Source organism: Sminthopsis crassicaudata, chromosome 1 (assembly GCF_048593235.1).
Source record: "Sminthopsis crassicaudata isolate SCR6 chromosome 1, ASM4859323v1, whole genome shotgun sequence".
Classification (NCBI taxonomy): domain Eukaryota; kingdom Metazoa; phylum Chordata; class Mammalia; order Dasyuromorphia; family Dasyuridae; genus Sminthopsis; species Sminthopsis crassicaudata.
Window position 1 is genome coordinate 458,663,636 of NC_133617.1, and position 18,879 is coordinate 458,682,514.

Genomic DNA, 18,879 nt, shown 5'->3' on the forward strand with positions numbered 1-18,879 from the left:
GGAAGTTTTGTATAACCACAATAATTTCAGAAGGTTTCCAATAAAATTATCATTTTGTGTTTAGCTTCGATACTTATTACTGAATACTAGTTTATTTATTTCTACTTTCTAAGACAAAAATTTAATTTTTGTTCTCTTTTCACATAAAGTGACATGTATATGTGTCATTGAATGGGAAAAATTATTTCTACATGCCCTACAACATTATATCAATTTGTGATGCTGATATATTGAGAATCAGTTGATTAAACTTTTGTTAGTTGGTTTTTTTCTAGCATTTGCCAATAAAAAAAAAAACAAACTATTGTCTGCAAGTTTTTATTTCACATAGTGGTGGAAGATATAATGTATAAAGTAATAATCATTGTGTGTGTATGATTATTTAAGGAAAGAGAGTAACTAAAAGTCAGGACTTATCATAGGAATGAAGTCATGAAAAGAGATAGGAAATTGAAAGAAAAAGAGCCTATGAAAAGGAATAAAGATGGGGAAATATAATGCAGACTCCAGTCAGGAATAGGGCAATTTGGTTTTCATAATGTCAAGGCTCTTTCTAGTTCCTTTGCAGCCATTCCTAAACTAAGAGAAAACGTCAGATATGTTTCCCAATGTTTAGTATATGAGAAATTCAGATGAAAAGTACTACATCAACCTGAGAAATAAAGAGATAACAAAGTTAGGGAGGGAGGAGGATCTCTTTAGTAGCCACATGAAAAACAAAACAAAAATATGTATATATATATATATATATATATATATATATATATATATATATATATATATATATATATATATATATATATATATATATATATATATATATATATATATATATAGCAACAGCCATTTACATATTCCTTTCCTCTATATCTAACTTAAAAAAAAAACAAAAAAAAACTATGAAAGCTCACATTGTCATCATCATCATAATTTTCATTAGGGAAGCTGTATACACAAAATCAAAATAACTGAGGTTTTAAGGAAATGAGAATCTCTAACAATTAGAAGCATAATACTTTACAATACTTATTGAGTCTAGAAGTACAATGGGAATATGAGTTTGTTCAGTTTTCAAGTAAGTTGGATAAGCTTATCAAATTGAAAGAAGTCAACATTCAAAAGTAACAAAGTGAAGCAGGGACAAGGACAATTTTGCGAGTGTTCACAGAATGACAGCTAATTGAAAATAACAAGTAAAGAACAACCTAAATTCTTTCCTCATGGTACTCTATGAGGAGCCCTTACAGATTGACATCAGAGGCAATTCTAGCCTACCACTTTTGATGAATTTATCAATTTTATAAAAATTTTTGCTTCCTAAAAATAATAAAGATAACAATACTCCCTAAATTAATCTATTTATTTAGTGCTATACCAATCAGACTCCCAAGAAACTATTTTAATGACCTAGAAAAAATAAGAACAAAATTCATATGGAAGAACAAAAGGTTGAGAACTTAAGGGAATTAATGAAAAAAAAATTAGATGAAGGTGGCCTAGCTGTACATGATCTAAAACTATATTATAAAGCAGCAGTCACCAAAATCATTTGGTATTGGCTAAGAAATAGAGTAGTTGTTCAGTGGAACAGGATAGGTTCACAGGACAAAATAGTGTACAACTATAGCAAACTAATGTTTGACAAACCCAAAGATACCAACTTTGGGGATAAGAATTCATTATTTGAAAAAAACTGTTGGGAAAACTGGAAATTAGTATGGCAGAAATTAGATATGGATCCACACTTAATACCATATACCAAGATAAGATCAAGATGGGTCCATGATTTAAGCATAAAGAATGACATCATAAACAAATTAGAGGAACATAGGATAGTTTACCTCTCAGACTTGTGGAGGAAGAAGGAATTTATGACCAAAGGAAAACTAGAGATCATTATTGATCACAAAATAGAAGATTTTGATTACATCAAATTAAAAGGCTTTTGTACAAACAAAACTAATGCAAACAAGATTAAAAGGGAAGTAACAAATTGGGAAAATATTTTTACAGTTAAAGGTTCTGATAAAGGCCTCATCTCCAAAATATATAGAGAACTGACTCTAATTTATAAGAAATCAAACCATTCTCCATTTGATAAATGGTCAAAGGATATGAACAGACAATTTTCAGAGGATGAAATTGAAACTATTTCCATTCGTTTGAGTGTTCCAAATCACTACTGATCAGAGAAATGCAAATTAAGACTACTCTGAGATACCACTACACACCTGTCAGATTGGCTAAGATGACAGGAACAAATAATGATGAATATTGGATGGGATGTGGGAAAACTGGGACACTGGTGCATTGTTGGTGGAGTTGTGAAAGAATCCAATCATTCTGGAGAGCAATCTGGAATTATGCCCAAAAAGGTATCAAAATATGCATACCCTTTGACCCAGCAGTGCTACTACTGGGCTTATATCCCAAAGAAATACTAAAGAAGGGAAAGGGAGCTGTATGTGCCAAAATGTTTGTGGCAGCTCTTTTTGTTGTAGCTAGAAACTGGAAGTTGAATGGATGTCCATTAATTGGAGAATGGTTGGGTAAATTGTGGTATATGAAGGTTATGGAATATTATTGCTCTGTAAGAAATGACCAGCAGGATGAATACAGAGAGGCTTGGAGAGACTTACATGAACTGATGCTGAGTGAAATGTGTAGAACCAGAAAATCACTATACACTTCAACAACGATACTGTATAAAGATATATTCTGATTGAAGTGGATATCTTCAACATAGAGAAGATCTAATTCAGTTCCAGTTGATCAATGATGGACAGAAACAGCTACACCCAGAGAAGGAACACTGGGAATTGAGTGTAAACTGTTTGCACTATTATCTTTCTACCCAGATTACTTATATCTTTGGAATCCAATTCTTATCATGCAACAAGAAATTTGATTTTACATACATATATTGTATCTAGGATATACTGTAACACATTTAACATGTATGGGATTGCCTGTCATCTAGGGGATTGAGTGGAGGGAGAGAGGGAAAAATTTTGAAAAGTGAATACAAAGGATAATGTTGCAAAAAAAATTACCCATGCATATGTAATGTCAAAAAATATATATGTATATATATATATATCTGCATATATATAATTTATATACACACATATATAATTATGAAATCAATTAAAAAAAATTTGCTTCCCCATAAAATATGAGTACAAATACTGGAACATAACCATTATAGGTTTCTCCTAACTCTTGCAATGAAAAGTTAGATTTCAGTTTTAAAATCTAGAACATTAAAAATTTATACTTTGATTGCTAGTGGCACCTATTGCCACAGAAATATAGCTGACAAAGAAATTTTCAGCCACTGCAAGCAAATAGTCACTTGATAACTGCTTCACAGAAAATCATAATGAATATATGAATGCTCAAACCAGAATTATAGAAACCAGATAAAAGGAAAGAATGGAGAGGCTGATGAATTACAAACTTTTTTTGGTATTTAGTTTTATCAATTTTCTTTAAATGAAGTAAGTATGCTTGCAAGTATTAAGTTCCTTTTATGGGCCAAGGAAAGTACTAAGGGCTGGATACATAAAGAAAAGTCAAAATATGGTCCCTCACTTCAACTAGTTCATATTCAAGTGAAGGAGACAGCATTTAAATAACTATGTATTTTGTATATAAAATATTTTTATCTATCTATCTAGATATATAGAGATAGAGATACAGTAAAAAGCATTCTCAGAGAGAAAGTAATTGAAGGGAGGCAAGAACTTAGGAAGGTCCCTCAAGATGACAGGATTTGAATCATATCTTAAAGGAAGAGAGAGTACAAATGGTAGATGTATGGAAGAAGATAATTCCAAGGATGAGGGACAGTCAATGAAAAGGTGGGGAGACTGCGTAGGAAATTTTGACCATAATTCCTTAAATAAAGTGGGACTTCCTGAAGTTTTAGGTCACTATTCTGGAATATTTGCTCATCTGTTTCACATAAATAAGAATAATTATCTTGCATGACAATCCATGAATGACAATGTCTCAGATTAAATATTCTAACTTCATATTTTCATCTACAGAAAACTAATAATAATAATAATAAAAATAATAACAATAATGATGATGATGATGATAATGCAGGCAGTTACCAAACAACAAGCTGATAAATACAACCCAAATACTGTCCATCTTTCCCCTCACACCCCAGGCATACATAACCTTCTTCTGGAAAAAAAAAAAAACAAGCAGAGACAAAAAACTGTAGGCTCAAGTAAAAGAAAGGGGAAAATATTTGAAAAAGCTGTCAACAATTTCAAAGATCTATTGCTGTTAACAAAAGTCCAACGAATAAACTTCCTTCCTTCTTTCCCTTATTCTATCTTTCCTTTCTTCTTTCCTTTTCCCCCATTTGCTCTATGTGTCTCATTATATATACATACAGATACTTAAATATATATATATATATATATATATATATATATATATATATACATATGTACACCTATGTTTGCTTCATGTGTATATACAGCCATACATGTATATACCAAGGTATATTGATTCACATATGCATGCATAGATACATTCCTTCAATTTAACGCATATTTTAAGGTAACACATTTTTCTTCAAAGCCCTTGTAAGGGTTAAGAAGCTAGCAAGTCATTATAAATCAATTAAATACCTTTCAGCCTAGAGACTTACATTTAGGAAAAAAAAGAATTTTAAATAAGAGATGGGAAACTAATGGTATATTAGTAAAAATTAATCACCTACTTTCAGGAAATTCTTAAATCTAAACAAAATTAATATATAAGGTCTTCATTAGTTACCCTAAATGATTTTCTCAACAGAAAATTTCTCACATTTTGGAAAATAAATGTTTTTTTTTTTTTTTTTTTTTTTACCCTTCCCTTCCTATTTTGAAATTTAAAAGAAAAACTTGGTAAAACTATCATGTTACTATGCATGGTAATTTTTATGATTGCTATGAGAAATAAGCCATACATAAAAGTAAGAAAACCCATCAATTTCTCCCAGCACTATAAAGAATAAAACAAACATTACAAGTCATTTGTCTTACCATAGCATAAGTTGACCAACGTCAGTAATAGTCCCAAGTTATGTCTAGAATCCAAGTAAGGCAGTTCTAAATCTTGAAACCATCTCTAAAGAATTTCCTAAAGAAAAGAAAATAAATATTTTTTTTCTTTTTTGAAGCAAAATCTTAGCTCTCTCAAATTGTGATTGTCTCAAATTTTCTATGACATATCCCATTTAACTCTATTTCCCCCTAGTTATTGTAACAAATTGAAGTAGATCTTGATTAGACTTATTAAATAGCCAATATAACTATTGGAAAGAATGTAATTCAGAAGATCTGGGTCTGAGTATTGATTGTAATGTTTGTTAGTCCATGATCATGAGAAAATAACCACAGAAATGGAGATGTGAAAGATTCCATCCAAACTCAGTCCCTGTGGGCCCACCAAAAAGAATAATGGAACAGAACTACATAAAACAGAGAGAACCAGACTGAGAGACAAAAAATAGAGAAAGAGAAATGCAGAGGAAAGAGATAATGAGTCATTCTTAGAAACAAAGAGAGACCAATAGATAAACAGAAACAAAGGAAATCTATAATTCATGTGTTCTTCAACTGAGGTTCCAATGAATTTGGGCCCTTCATTTCATTTTTCACTAATTTTTACTTTCCTCTCTATTTTTTGCTTTAACAAACATTATTTTGAGAAGGGTTACATAAGCTTCACCAGACTGACACAAGGCATAAAAGAACCTTGTTTCTTTCTCTCTTACTCTTCTAACTCCCTGTCCACCCCAACATCATTACCCATATAAATAGCTTGTATTTTAAGTACTGGATTAGAAGGGCCTTATCTTCTCTTGTGTAGCCTCATCAGAGTTGAGTTCTATGAACACCATTCTTCCTCAGAACTGTAATCCTTAACTACTCCAACTTGACCAGGGACTATTTTCTTCTTAGTCCTCTGCATGTTCACTATTCTAATCAAAACATCTAATATTTAATCCAAGCATGGATTTGGGATAGAAAAGTGGTGGCAATGGAAAGAAGAACCACCACAAATCTACTTGATATTCCTAGGGTAGGAAGAAAGAATAACATATAAGGGGAAATCCATGTTGTTTTTTTGTTAGATTTTTTTTTTTTAGGTAGTTTGATGATTCTTAGATTATCTCTCTTAATTTGTTTTTTGGGTCAGTTATTTTTATATTATATACTTACATGTTTCCCCAACCTATTAATTTTCTTCTAATATTTCTTGCTTCACTTTTTTTTTCTATTTGATCCATTATAATTTTCATGGAGTCTATTGCTTAGGTAAGGTTAATTGCATCCTGTAATTATTAATATTATCAATTAATTAATATCAATTCTTATTTTCATTCTAATTATTATTTTTCATAGTTCTATTTTAAAATACATATTTTGTATCACTGGCTTCATTTCATTCAGGTAATCATATAGACCTTTTGTCTAAATCAGTCTTTTTGGGGGGAGCCCTAACTGGACTCATTTGGAGCTATTCGTTTTTGCTGGGTTCACGTCATGGGTTTTTTCTCAGCAGCCCACACTATTTTTTATTGTTTTTAGCTTTTTTTCCTGTTTATTCATATTTTTACTCATATACTTTACCTTTATTTTACATATTGAGACACTATGCTTGAATAAGACTCTTCTTCCTTTCCAAGTTCATAAATGGAATAATCAGATCATGCTAGTTCCTGTTTAAGAGTAGTCTCCAGATTATAGAAATTCCTAGCTTTCAACTTTGTGAATTGATGTCTTAACTTAGGTTTTGGCCTTGACTGCTTTTATGTGTTCTTTTTGAATCTTTATACAATTAACTAATTGATTTTTGACAAAGATGCACTTGCTCTGCCAGACAGGTTTTATAACCCACTGGAAGGACAGTGTTCAGTGTGAGCAGCTCCACAATCTTTAGATAATTTCCTGGTGATATAGAGATCCAAAAAGTGGTGAATGGAAGGGACCAGACAGGTTAACTGCTTGGGGAAGAGGGTTTGCTTGTATCTCTACAGATGGAGAAGGGATCAGATGGGTGTCAACGAGCCATATTCACCTTGCCCATTGGAGCAGATGGAGCAGACCCTTGAAACAAAGAAGAACACCCAAGAAACATCCAGTGGTTCCTTCACTAATTGTGCCCTCCATTAAAAGAGCATGGCAGTTATGGCAATTGACTCATGGATATCAAAAATTGTTAATGAGACTGATACAGAATTTGAAAACCCTCAGGAATCCTTGGATTCTTTGAGAAATGATAAGACTGTTGAAAGACTTCAAAATCTGTAGGAATCATTGGATTTCCTAACACATAAAAAGACTCTTTCAGGACTTCAAAAACTTGCAGGGATCATTGGATTCCCTGACATGTGAAATAATGGACAATAGATTGGTTTTGGACTATCTGATGGTTGCTGAAGGAGGCCTTTGTGTGATTGTTACGTACCACCCTTCTGGAATTCTGGAAAACTTTTACAATACCATGTTGATTCATATTGTTTATTATATCACTACTTTCATGTACAATTCATGTTTGTTAAACCACATTGAGCCTGCACTGGCTGTGGGGAGAGTCATTACTGCTTGCCTGTGCTTTATTGCTATGTGCTTGTGCAATACCTCCCATGCTAATGGGTTTGTGTATACCTGTTTCCAGTAAGACTCTTCAGCCCAGAAACCCGCTAACAATATCTGGCTTGACTCTCCACTTCCCTTTGATGTTTTTCACCTCTCTTCCTGAGAAATCAGGGGGTGTGTGATCATCTCCGTTTTGGTCTTTTCATCCCCTTTCCTGAGATGTCAGGGAGGGTGTGATCATCTCCTTTTTGGGATTCTCACCTCCCTGAGAAGTCAGGGAAGGCCTGACCACCTGTGTTCTAAAACAAAAGAAAGCAGGAGACATAGAGGGCTGAAACTCCAAAAAGGTATGCTTGAACCAGACAACTGAACACTTAAAACTAATTACCTATTTGATTTGAGACAATGACTATTAGCATATATTTGGATAAATGGCTCTTCTCACTATTGGTGCTTGCTGAATGTTTGACGTTAAAATAATCTTAGGCAAGAATTGGAGGGTGGAGGGTAAGAGGCAAAGAAACTTGGCAGCAGGATGAGAAGGAGAGACGCAGGTGACTTTGGACTCCAGATTCCAGGATACATCTTTGGCAAGCCTTGTTGGCATTTTGCCTGCCTCCTTCACTTTCCTTCCTAAAGATCAAAGACTTTAATTTATCCTGACTCTGGCTAACCCCAAGGCCCTGCAGGGAGCTAGCCCATACTCGGAGCTAGCCCATACTCTACAAGAACATATGAGTTATTTCTTCTCTTCATTCTGACTCTTCTCCCCACCCTCAACACCCTGTATCCAATTGCCAAGTTTTATCAATTCTAGCTCCTCAATATCTTTCATACCCTTACTTTTTTTAGTCTACTCATAACAATTCTTTATTTAAAATTCTTCATTGCCTCTCACTTGGGTTACTATAGTATCCTCCTAATTGGTCTCTCTCTATCCAAGCTATCTTCTCCTTAATTCACCCTGTAAAGCTACCCAAATGATATTCCTAAACTCAGGTCTCATTGTTGTATCATTCTGAAGTTGGAGAAGTTTCAGTGGATCCATATTGCCTTCAAAAAAAGAAAAAATGCAAACTCCTCTGGAAGTCATTTAAATTCCTTCACAATCTGGCTCCAATCTATCTTGTAGACTGAATTCATATTATAAGTCCTTATACGACTAATTAGACTGCTCCATGTTCTAGCCAAGATAGCCTACTTGCTATTTCCCATATACAACATTCAATCTGCTCATCTCTGCCCCTTTGTATAGCTGTCTGTCATTTCTGTTTTCCTAGCACCTCTTCCTCTTGAAAAGAAAAGAAAAGATTCTGCAGAAAAACCTTTCTTCTACTGTTAGTTGTTGATTCTGAAAAGTCTTATGTATTTTTCATATATATACTAAAAGAAGGCATCAGCAATGGGAAATAAGAAATAGATATTGTATGTGAAATTGATATTGATTACAATAATTTTATTTTTAAAAATGGATGCAAGTCTATTGCCACAAAAAAAGAATTCAGAAAACATATTATTTAGTTGGTGTTTGACTCACTTATTTCTAAGGGTCAAAAGTTTGTCTATTGAAACATTCATTTGTACCCAGTCTCTTACTTTGGTGTTTTAAACAGCTTACCTTGAAATCTACCAATTTTTCTGTGAACACATTACTTTTGTCTATAATGTTGAAAAATGGTGATTTGTGTGTGTGTGTGTGTGTGTGTGTGTGTGTGTGCATGTGCATGTATTTTTATTCTAATGTATATTTAAGCACAATGAAATAAAATGCTTAGGATTGTGTATCTTCAGTTTTCCAGAAAGGCTAAACTTACTCAAGCTACTTCATAAATCTTGGGAATGAAACTTTATTTATATTATCACATAATATATTATAATTTAATACTGAGGGCTCTTTTCATTGCATTTCATGCATATGATCATAATATTGAAAATGTCATCCATTCTCTGTACTATTCATAACCATTTCAACTATAAGTATTAGTCAAATAAATTAATACTATGGTTTCCATAATTCCAAATTTAAGGAACATTGAGAGTTATTAGATCATATTAAAAAGGAAATCACTCTTTCCATATTATTAGGATTATTAAGAAGTTGCCATCAGAATATTTATTCTAAGTGCATTATTGTTTTAATGTAAAACTATCTATAATAGCATCAAATGTTACAACATATAAAAGAAAGTATATTGATTTCAAGTTATGGAGTTTCATTTAAAGCACTGGCACCTGACATACATTCAAAATAATACTTCTCTTCAGGACAAGAAGGCATATCAGAGAGCATTTTATCTAACCCTCTAATTTTACACATAAGAAAACTGAGCTGAGAAAGATTAAGTGACTTGCCAAATTTTACAGAGCCAGCATACATTTGACGTTGATCAGCAATGTCTTCTACTATGAATTACTAAGTTTGCTCCCCATTTTTCTAATATGCACACAGAGAGATTCTTGATTTGAGATTTCTCCTCTCCTAAGAACCACAAGATGTTCAGGTATTCAGGCCAGAATAGATAAGTTTAGTAGAAACCACATTGACTCTCACAGAAAAATAGAATCAATATTATAAACATTAGGTATTTCAAGTATTGGCACACACACACACACACACACACACACACACACACAGAGAGAGAGAGAGAGAGAGAGAGAGAGAGAGAGAGAGAGAGAGAGAGAGAGAGAGAGAGAGAGAGAGAGAGAGAGAGAATGTTTATAGGCTGTTTATTAAGGCTGGTCAATGATTTAAATTATCACTTGTTTCATGCCTGACATTTATTATTTCCTCCTATTTGAATTTGTGACTTATGACTAAAGGCTTTATCTTCAATCCTATTTCCTCTTAGCAAGCACTCTCGAGGCTACAATAGATAGTGTTATAGTTGTGCATAGTGAAAATCTGATTTATCCAGGGTCATGTAAAATTTTCTCAGGGGATCATGAGACAGAAAAGTTTTAAAAATTCCTACTCTAGAATGTCACTTAAGAACTAGTTTATCTATCTATCTATTTTTCCCTAAGTAGAAACATGCATTTGTTTCTACAATGTTACCTCAATACTCATTCTTAATTGGTTTTAGAAGCCAAGATAAGTAACAAAGATCACAAGGAGAGAAATAATTTTTTACCATAAGGAACATATCTCCAATTTACAATATAACCAGAGAAACAAGCCAGTCCAGTCAGATTAATCCTTTCTTGACCCAACTACAGTTTAAGAGTCAAAAGATTATAAGCTGCAGCAGCATTTTCCTGCAAGAACTTCCAAGAGACTCTCCAGCCAATATACACAACCTGAGCATAGTGGGCTCCAAACTGATAGTCCTGTGGATTGTTGCTTTTGCTAAGGAAGAGCTGCCTACTGTGGAGGGCAATAAAAGTATCTAACATCTGTATCTATAATAATCATCTCTATGTAAGTATTCATGTATCTATTTATCTTCAACTTCCACTTGAGTATCAAGAACACAAAAAAGTTAAATGGAGTTGGAAGAGAAAGAATAACATTTTCATAAGAATAGGAAACCCTTTGTATCAATGTAGGTTGATACCTTCTTTTCTTTATCTCATAGATTTATAAATTTGACTAGAGAACTGAGAAGTAATTTGATTTTCTGAGTTAATCAGCCAGTGTGAGTCAGAGACTGAAACCAAATTGAGACTTTACTTGGCCATCATCCATTCATTATGCCATGCCATTTCTCAGCATAAGTACAAACTATCACAGCACAATCACATTTTCAAATATATAATACCTCTCTCTCTCTCTCTCTCTCTCTCTCTCTCTCTCTCTCTCTCTCTCTCTCTCTCTCTCTCTCTCTCTCCTTTTATTTTTCTCTCTTTTAAAGGAGAGATAACTATGATACAATGGAGGGATCCCTAGTTTCAGACTCAGGAAAACCTATGTCTAAAATCCATTTTTGAAACATTAGCAGTATCATGCTGGGCAAATTATTTAATGTGTTATTATCATAAGCAACTTTTTGAATTGTGGAAGCTCCTTTATACTTCTCTAAGTGCTGCCTATATGGATGAAATAACAGATTTAGTTTAGTTTTTTTTTAGTAAAATTAATTACAAATAATAGTTTTTAAAAAAAATAAATGCTAATTGAATAGGATGAGTTAAAATTTCTCTTTTAAAAATTACATTCTTTTTAATAGAGATTTTTAGCACCTTACAGAGTACGTTCACCTTGGATTTTGTTTAAATTAACACTAATGTCTCTGGGGGTGGGGTGGGTGGTACAGGAATATTTAATAGCAATTTCAACATAAAAACTTAGAAAAGTTAACCTGACATTTCTTGTCTGAGCAGACTACAAAGGGATTAAAAAGGAGGAAGAGAAGTTGAAAAATAAAATATTTAGAAAAGGAGGTTGACGATTTTTTTAAAGCAGTTTTTGTTTCTGGATTGCATACTTCTTCCTCTTTCCTTCTTGATTCATTATTGGTTACCAAAATTCAAACACAATTATGTAAGACTTCATTGTTTAGAACCCAGTTAAATGAACTTTCTCTCCCTTCTACTCTACAACTTGCACACACAAAAGACAACCAGCATGTATATTTTCACATATACATTCAATTTTTAGAGCAGAGGCAAAACAAAAAGAAAGAAATTGATCATTTTTATTTTAAAGCAAAACTTCCAGCATATGTCCTGAGGTCAATACCCATATAGATTGATTTTCTATGTAACCATAATTGCATAATGCAAATTGCTATACAGTATAAAGTCCTAGTCATTCTAGTATTGAATCACCAGAGATAATCCAGTTATTTACTTTATATTTTAATTAGTAAGACAAAAAAGAGAACATCTTGGAAAGAGTTTCTATAATAAGGACTGAAATGAACTTTGTAATGTCATTGGAATCTGTCTCTCTTATAGTGAAATCTCCTATTTTTCATATTCTTCTTGGTTTATAAAATTCCTGATTTAAGAGGACACCAAGATCCAATTAATAAGAGCCCTACAATGTGTTCCATGACTGTGAGAAATTAAAATTGTGATTTTCATTCTGAAATGTACTAGTGCCTCAGCAGAATATATGCCTTCAGAATAGGAACAGGCCCATTTTGTCTTTGTATTCTTGGTGCCTATAAGTTTCTGTATCATAGTAGAAAACCAGCAATTGCTTACTGACTTGAATCAAAATTGCTTCATTTTGAAATGATTTTTGTTATTAGAAATTACAGAAATTATAATTTTAACTGGTCATTCTATTATATCAAAGTATACATTCTGAGATGTTATTGAGCTTCCTTATCCAGGTTTTCTGAAAAGTATTTCCTTAAGGATAAAGGTCAATTCATTTCCTCCTTTTACTCTCTCCTTTCCCAATATAAACTACCAGAAGAAAACTTAGGCATTCATTTCATAAAACTGTCATCTTAACTAGAAGCACCCATTTACCTCAGCAAAAATAAATTGTAGAGTATGTACCAGAATAAATATATGTTTCAGTTAATAAAGAAATTTAATTCAAGGGCGGAGGGAACATACAATTCTTTCTGATCTTTTCCCATGTCCTCAGGTAATTACCAAATCCAGACTTTAAATTAGTTCTGGACTGGCAGAATCCATGAATATTGAGAATGCAACAATTACCAGCAGAAGATAATTTCTAAGATCGCCTGAAAAGGTCTATTTTGGTTGGGCACATAGAGAGAGGACCAAGCGCAGGCTGTCAACACACACTGTGCAGACCCAGAACAGACCTGGAAAATAGAGCTAGGAAAGATAATCTGAGGATTATTGGACTTCCTGAAAATTATGATGAAAAAAGGAGCCTAGAACCTATTTTATAGGAAATCATCAAAGAGAACTACCCAGATGTAATAGAATCAGAAGGTAAAATAGACATTAAAAGAATTCATTGAACACCTGAAAGAGACTCCAAAATAAAAACTGCAAGGAATATTGTGGCTAAATTTCAGAACTATCTGACTAAGGAAAAATATTACAAGCAGACATAAAACAAACAAACAAACAAAAAACAATTCAAATACCGAGGAGCCACAACAAGCATTACTCAAGATCTAGTAGTTTCCATATTAAAGGGCCTGAATTTTGATATTCCATAAGGCAAAAGAATTTGGAACTCAGCCAAGAATAAACTACCCAGCAAAGCTGAGCATTTTCTTCCAGTGAAGTAGATGACATTTAATGAAACAGGTGAATTCCATTTATTCCTAGTGAAAAAAACAGACCTAAACAAAAAATTTGACCTCCAAATATAAAACTCAAGAGAAGCATAAAAGATAAAAAGAACTCTTGAGAACTTTATTTCTGTTACATTATGTTTTATATATATATATATATATAAAACACTTATATAATTTGTATTTACTGGTATAATATATAAAAATAAGGAAGTAGAAATAGAAAGTGGATTATATCAGAAAAATGGAAAAGGGGAGATAAAAAGAGTAAAATTACATCCCACGAAGAGGCAAAGGAAACCTATCATATCTGAAGCAATTGAGGAAGGGAAGAACTTTTGTGAGAATCTTACTCTCATCAGATTTGGCTCAAAGAGAAAATAATAGACATATTTGGTTTACAGAGCAACTTCTCTCACCTCATTAAAAGTGGGAGAGGAAAGGGGAAAAGGAAAAGAGTAGGCTAAATAGAAGGGAATACAGAAAAATAAGGGCAAGGTATAAGAAAAAGGGAAGGATGCAAAAGGGGTTGGAGGGATTTTAAAGAAGGAGACCTGTATGAGGCAAGTGGGATCCTTAAGTTTAATACTGGGGAAGGGGGAAGGGGAGAAAGGAAAGAAAAGTATAATCTGGGGATAATAAGATGGCAGAAAATACAGAATTATAGTTTTAACCATAAATGTGAATGGTATGAACTCTCCCATAAAGTGGAGGCAGATAGCAGACGGGATCAAAAGCCAGAATCCTACAATATGTTATTTACAGGAAACACATTTAAAGCAGGGTAATACATACAGAATAAAGGTAAAAGGCTGGAACAGAATCTATTATGCTTCAGGTGAGGTTAAAAAAAAAAAAAAGCAGGGGTAGTCAAAGTTTCTCTGTAAATACCACAATAACTTTAATAATCTAGTGTTTGACAAACCCAGAGACCCCAGTTTTGGGATAAGAATTCATTGTTTGACAAAAACTCCTGGGAAAATTAGAAATTATCATGGCAGAAATTAGGTACTGACTCACACTTAACACTGTACACTAAGATAAGGCTAAAATGGGGTCATGATCTAGACATAAAGAATGAGATTATAAATAAATTAGAAGAACATAAAGTGGTTTACCTCTCAGACCTGTGAAGGAGGAAGGAATCTGTTAGTAGAGAAGAACTAAAGATCATTATTGATCACAAAATAGAAAATTTTGATTATATCAAATTAAAAAGCTTTTGTACAAACAAAACTAATGAAGACAATATTACAAGGGAAGCAATAAACTGGGAAAACAGTTTTACAGTCAAAGGTTCTGATAAAGGCCTCATTTGTAAAATATATAAAGAAATGACTATAATTTATAAGAAGAAAACAAGCCATTCTCCAATTGATAAATGGTCAAACAATATGAACAGACAATTTTTTGATGAAGAAATGGAAACTATTTCTATCTATATGAAAAGATGCTCCAAATCATTATTAATCAAAGAAATACAAATTAAGATAACTCTAAGATACCACTACACACCTGCCAGTTTGGCTAGGATGACAGGAAAATATAATGCTCAATGTTGGAGGAGATGTGGGAAAATTAGGACACTATTGATGTAATTGTAAATGAATCCAACAATTCAATTCTGGAGAGTAATTTGGAAATATGCTCAAAAAGTGGTCAAACTGTGCATACCCTTTGACCCAGCAGTGTTACTACTTGCCTTATATCCCAAAGAGAGTTTAAAGAAGGGAAAGGGACCTGTATGTGCAAAAATGTTTGTGGCAGCCCTCTTCATAGTGGCTAGAAATTGGAAATTGAATGGATGCCCATCAATTGGAGGATGGCTGAATAAATTGTGATATATAAATGTTATGGAATATTGTTGTTCTGTAAGAAATGACCAATAGGAGATTTTAGAAAGCCCTGGAGAGAGACTTACATCAACTGATGCTGAATGAAATGATCAGGACCAAGAGATCATTATATACTTCAACAACAATATTTTATGATGTTCAATTGTGATGGACATTCTTCAACAATGAGATGAACTAAATCAGTTCCATTTGTGCAATAATGAAGAGAACCAGCTACACCCAGTGAAAGAACTATGAGATATGAGTACGGACTCCAAGATAGCATTTTACTCCCTCTGTTTTTGTCTGCTTGCATTTTTTATTTCCTTCTTAGGTTATTTTTACCTTATTTCTTAAGTCTGATTTTTCTTGTGCAGCAAAATAACTGTATGGATTTCTATGCATATATTGTATTTAACATACATTTTGATATATTTAACATTTATTGGTCTATCTGCCATCTAGGGGAGAGGGTGAAGTGGAGGAGGGGAAAAATTGGAACAGAAGTTTTTGGAAGGATCAATGCTGAAAAATTACCCATGCATATATCTTGTCAATAAAAAGCTATAATAAAAAAGAGGTAGAGTACAAGAAAAATTAGGTATGATAAATCTTCAGATAAAATTGAATGGAGACAGAAAGGAGTACACTTTCTTCTTGGCAGTTCATGGAGTCTATACAAAATTGACCACATATTAGGACATAAAGACATCAAAATCAAATGCAGAAAGGCAGAAATAGTAAATCCACAAATCACAAGGCAATAAAAAGTATATACAATAAAAGGCCAGAGATTAAAAATTTGGAAACTAAATAACCATATCCTAAAGAATGAATGGATGAAAAAATGGATTAAATGGCAAATCATAGACACAATCAATAATTTCATCCACTAGAATGACAATAATGAGGTAACATAACAAAATTTGTGGGATGAAGGCAAAGTGGTAATAAGGGGGAAACTTATATATCTAGATGCTTACTTGCATAAAATAAAGAAAACATCAATGAATTTGGCTTGCAACTAAAAAAGCTAAAAAAGGAACAAATTAAAAACTTCTAATAAACTACAAACTCGAAATTCTAAATATGAAATGAGATATTAATAACATTGAACAAAATGACTGAATTAATAAAAAACCTAAGAATTGGTTCTAGGGGAATAAAACAACAAAATGGATAAACCTTTAGTTAATTTGATTAGAAAAAGGAAAGAGGAAAATCAAATTGTTAGTCTCAAAAATGAAAAGGGAGAACATTTCACCAATCAAGAGGAAATTAGAGCCATAATTAGAAGGTGCTTTGCCCAGCTTTATGCCCACAAATTTGACAACCTAAGTGAAATAGAGGAATGTGTACAAAAATATAGATTGCTTACATTAACAGAAGAGGAAATAAATTACATAGTTCCATTTTAGAAAAACAAATAGAATAAGATATTAATCAACTCCCTAAGAAAAATTCCCCAGGAGCAGATGGATTTACATGTGGATTTTACTGCATATTTAAAGAGCTATTAAATCTAATACTATATAAACTATTTGAAAAAAAATAAGGATTGAAGGAATTCTACCACTTTTTATGACACAGATATGGTTCTGATACCTAAACCATATAAGATTAAAAGATAGAAAGAAAATTATAGACCTATCTCCCTAATTGATATTTCTTAAGTCCAGGCTAGCCCACTCTGAAGGGCTCAGAATCAGCCAGAGTCAGGATAAGCAAAAGTTCTTGCCCCACATTAGGTGCCAAAATGTAGAGTTCTGTCATCTCTCAATTATAATCCTTCTCTGGGAGGAGGTTTCTTTTCTGTTAATCCTTTTCTCTGTGAGCAGGTTTCTTGGGAGACTTCTGGAGCCTCCAGCCAGAGTGAAAGTAGAATCTTGAATCCTCTTCTTCTTCTTCCAGAATCCTGGCTCTGAATCTACTCGAGCTTCCCTGAAGTTCTCCTGGGAAGTCTTGTCATTAATCCAATCCAGACTGACCCTTCCAGACTCTCTTCTTCCAGACTCTATGTTGCCTCTTTTTATCCTCCCAGAGAATGGGCTTGTGGGTACTCCAGGGGCTTGTGGGAACTCCTTCCTGACCAATGAGCAAGCTCCTTTTAAAGGTATAAACTCCTTTAAAGCTTTGAAATAAAGGTGTGAACTCTGACTTAAAGAATTGTTAAGTGCCATACTAAATTAGACAACCGAGTTAGCACCTAGTAATCCTAACAAATATTGATGCAAAAATCTAAAATAAAATATTAGCAAAGGATTATAGCAAATCATCCCCCAGATAATGCACTATGTCCAATTAGAATTTATACCAGGAATAAAAGATGTTTCAATATTAGGAAAACTATTGTCATCAATGACTATATAAATAACCAAAATAACAAAAATCATATGATTATCTCAATAGATGCATTTGATAAAACCCAACACCCATTCCTAGGAAAAATATTAGAGAGTATAGGAATAAAAGGACTTTAAAAATATGCAGTAGCATCTATTTAAAGCCATCAGCAAGCATCATATGTAATGGGGATAAAATGGAACCATTCCCAGTAAGATCAGGGGTGAAGCAAGCTTGCCCACTATCAGCATCACTATTCAATATTGTATTAAAAATGATAGCCTTGGCAATAAGAGAAGAAAATAGATTAAAGTAATTAGAGTAGGTAATGAAAAAACCAAATTATCATTCTTTGTAGATGATATGTTGTTATACTTAGAGAACGCTAGATAATCAACTAAAATGATTAAAAGTAATTCACATCTTTAGCATAGTTGCAGGATATAAAATAAATCCACATAAACCATCAACATTTTTTACACATCACTAACAAAATCCAATAGCATGACATATAAAGAGAAATTCCTTTAAAAATAACTATCTATAGTACAGAATATTTGGGAATCTATTTACAAGCAAAAGTCAGGAACCATATAAGCAAAACTACAAAACACTTTATACAAAAATAAAGTAGATCAGAAGAGAAACTACAAACAGTATAACCTGAAAACACTAGAGTCTCTCAGTACCTGGCCACATCCACCCAACACCTAAAGTGGCTCAGTGTGATCCAAGTGCAGCCACAGTTGTTGGTCCCAGGGCAGCCCTAGGGGCTGCCTTTCCATTGTTGCTGATTTCAGCAAACTGCTAATCCCAGTGCAGCCAGTGGGTGCTGTCCCACTGTCCCTTCACTGCCCACTGCAGAGACAAATTGGAAATGCCTCACTGCTACTCATAAGTAGACTGAATCATTTTTAT

At 33.1% G+C, this 18,879-nt stretch overlaps 1 protein-coding gene across 21 annotated transcripts in view; it reads right to left on the minus strand.

The window, feature by feature from the left end:
- LINGO2 (leucine rich repeat and Ig domain containing 2) overlaps positions 1 to 18,879 on the minus strand; it is a 1,288,153-nt gene that overhangs the window by 1,080,617 nt on the left and 188,657 nt on the right. For 18 of the 21 annotated variants that reach the window (XR_012484577.1, XR_012484578.1, XR_012484580.1 and 15 more), the window contains one exon: positions 5,052 to 5,148. The exons of the other annotated variants lie outside the window; for them this stretch is intronic. The gene's annotated coding sequence lies outside the window, so the exon portion shown is untranslated. The remainder of the gene's footprint in view (positions 1 to 5,051; positions 5,149 to 18,879) is intronic. 21 annotated transcript variants of the gene reach the window in all.